Source organism: Medicago sativa, chromosome 7, assembly GCF_051527215.1.
Source record: "Medicago sativa cultivar Bolivia chromosome 7, Bolivia_mono, whole genome shotgun sequence".
NCBI lineage: Eukaryota > Viridiplantae > Streptophyta > Magnoliopsida > Fabales > Fabaceae > Medicago > Medicago sativa.
In genome coordinates, this window is record NC_140755.1 from 76584428 (window position 1) to 76587766 (window position 3339).

Here is a 3339-nt window from a genome sequence, read left to right on the forward strand (position 1 = left end):
TTCAAAGACTTAATTTCTCAAACAACAAAACTATGAACAACAACATAAGATTAACCCTAATCCCTAAAACTCACAACCTACAACTTCTGTCAAACCCAATTTTAGAAGAACATACTTAAGAGTTCTCCTCTTTCTCCTCTTTTCTCCAAAACGTACGTGTTCTGATTTTCTAACTCCCACTGACTCTTAACCTATTTTATAATTACTCTTCTCACCACAATTTACTTCCTCCCCTCTTACTTATTTATTTCTAATAATTATAATTCTCCCATACATGCAATAATATTAACACATAATATCAATTATTAATATATATACTTTCCGTCAAAATATGTATAATAAATCATAAAATATTCTACTAAAATGCAATAAATCAATTAAATAATAAATATTAAAAGCAGGGCGTTACAGTTTTGGTATGAGATATGCCTGGGTTGAAACACACCGTTTCATTAAACCACATATATTATAATAAAATAAAATAAAAAATTAGTTAAATAATAATAATAGTAAAAATAGAACACGGTGGAGCTTTCTACAAACACACTCTATTTATTCATCTCTCTTCCATATACTTCCCTCGTCATCCTCCTGTTCCTTATATCCTTCACTTCTTCTTTCATCAAATCATGAAATCTATTCCACAAATCAAGCACCCATAAAGAAAATTATACATCTAAGCTAAGCTATTTCAAAGTACAAGTGAGATTTGGATAGAATTTTGGGATTAAGGTTATTGCTTCATGGAAGGAGAAGAGTACCCATTATTTGAAATAATAAGACTCTTTGAGGTAAATACACAACCCAAAACTCAATTAAGGCATCTCTAGTCATGTGTAGTTTGATTTAGAAACTTATTTTAGAGTAGATATTAAAGGAATTTAGGATTGCATATGGTTAGAAAAGTTTTAGAATACTCATTTTAATCTTAAAATTATTACTGATGCACAGATTGGATAGTTGATACCTTGCTTGCTACAACGGGAGCAGTTGAAGAGAAAATTTGGTCGATTGGGCATAGCTGTGAGTTGATAACGATCATTATCACATATTTTCACTATTAATATTATTGATATTTTGATAATTTTCTATGTTAATGTGTTTATAAAAAAGGGAAACACACCCTTTGAACATTTTTCTTCTCATTGATACTTATGTTTAAAGTCATCGATATTATTATGGTCTCTATTTGGATTTATCTATGACTTATTGAGCAAAAGATTTGAAAATAGAGGTTTGATTGCATATACTATGACATGAGTTTTGAGATATGGAGAAATACGGTTGAGATATATGTTCTTGGAAATTTTCGATATTAATATGCGATACATCTGGGTTTGGATTTTACTTGGGATTTATAAAGTAGAGAAATTGAAACGGAGAATTTGATTGTATGTATTTTCGTAGTTGTTTGATATGTTGTGAAGTGTGGTTTTGAAATATGCATTTTTGAAAGGTTTGATATTAATTTGTACGCGATTTGGATTTTGATTTGGATTTGAATTTGGATTTACTTATGATTATAAGTAGTAGATTTTCGACTGAGTTTTGATGATACGTATTTTGAAATAAGTTTCGTTATATTGTGAAATATGGTTTTAACATTGTGCTTTAAGAATGGTGTTTTGAAAATTACGATTATAATGACGACGACCTAGGTGCACCTAGCATGTGATTTCAATTAGGTAGTTACTCCGTTAGATGGAGCCGCCCCAATGGAAAGGCCGCCATTAGGAGGAGAGGGCTATCAATGAGAGGTTAACTCCCTAATTGAAAATGTTTTATACTTTGTTTTGAGTCGAGAGAAAAGAGCTATCCATTAGATGGAGCCGCCCCTATGGAAAAGACCACCATTAGGAGGAGAGGGCTATCAACGAGATGAAGCTAGTTCTCGATTCACCCATTTTGATTATTTTTACTAAATGGAGTTTTCTATATTTTCTTTAAAGACTATTATCAAGATTTTCGACAATATATTTTTAAAGGTTTTTGTTATGATTTTCGGCGATATATTTTCTAAAGGCTTGTAATCTTATTTTCACCTCTTTACAACATTGAGATTAGAAATACTCTTATTCATGATATTGTTTTTCACGTACAATGATACAAAGTAAATGCAAGCAGAAATATTCATGTTGCTTCTAAATGTTAGATATGTGATGGCTTGTAGTAAGGTTGTACCAGAAGGATAAACTCACGGTTTAAAAGGTGTTATAAAAATGTCTCTAATAATTTGGCTCATTTTATTGCATTTTGGTTTAACAAGCTAAGAGCAACATATTTTTATGTCGGCGACATTGGACTCAGAAATATTCTTATTTGATTTTGGATTAATAGAATTTTATTCGGTTACTAGTTTGTAAATGAACATTAGATTTTGAGAAACTTAATTACTCGTGCCCATGTGTGTTTCCCTTCTAGTTGGTGGTGATTGTTGTCTCCTCACTAAGTCTTTATGACTTACCCCTTCTTCTTGTTTTTTTTTTCTTCAGATTCTAAGTCAAGTGCGTAGAAAGCTTGTAGCAGAGTTAAAGATATGTCAATGTCATTCTTTGGTAGGTCTCCTCTATGTATAAACTGAATGGTCGATGTATCTGCAGCTATTGGTAGTCGACAAATGTTTTGTTTTGAGTTGTATAAACATCTAGTTATGTCATTTTGAGATTCTGCTGATAATACAAGTATATAAACAGGATTCATATCTTGGAAAGTATTCAAAATATAAAGGATACTCTGTCGAAATTTCAGTGGATATCATTTTAAGTGAAATTCAATTTGAAAATTGTTTAAATTATACTTTGTCAAGTGTCGTCAATAGGCTTGCCGGACTAGGATGCTCTAGTTCGTGAGCCGGTCACGATATTGAATTTTGGGTCGTGACATGTGTTAACCACAATTTGATTTTACTTAGTGAGAGGTTGGTGTAAATTCAGTTTACGTATGTACAATTTGAGATGTTATGTTAATTCAGTTTAAGTATGTATATGAGAGGTTAGTGTAAATTAAGTGTACGTATGATCAATTTAGGGTTTATGTATATAAGAGGTTAATGTAAATTCAGTTTACGTATGTTCAGTCTAGGTTAATGTAAATTCAGTTTATGTATGTTCAATTTAGGTTAATGTAAAGGTATATAAGAGGTTAGTGTGAATTCAATTTACCTATTTTCAATATAAGTTAATGTAAATTCAGTTTACGTATGTTCAATCTAGGTTAATGTAAATTCAATTTACGTATGTTCAATTTAGGTGAATGTAAATTCAGTTTACGTATGTATATAAGAGGTTGGTGTGAATTAAGTTTACGAATGTTCAATCTAAGTTAATGTAAATTCAATTT

At 30.7% G+C, this 3339-nt stretch overlaps 1 long non-coding RNA gene across 1 annotated transcript; it reads left to right on the top strand.

The window, feature by feature from the left end:
* Window positions 1-622: 622 nt before the first annotated feature.
* On the top strand, window positions 623-2794 carry LOC146908640 (uncharacterized). The gene is made up of 3 exons (XR_015018807.1): window positions 623-791; window positions 952-1023; window positions 2493-2794. It is a non-coding gene; the product is annotated as an uncharacterized LOC146908640 (long non-coding RNA).
* The last annotated feature ends 545 nt before the right edge of the window (window positions 2795-3339 follow it).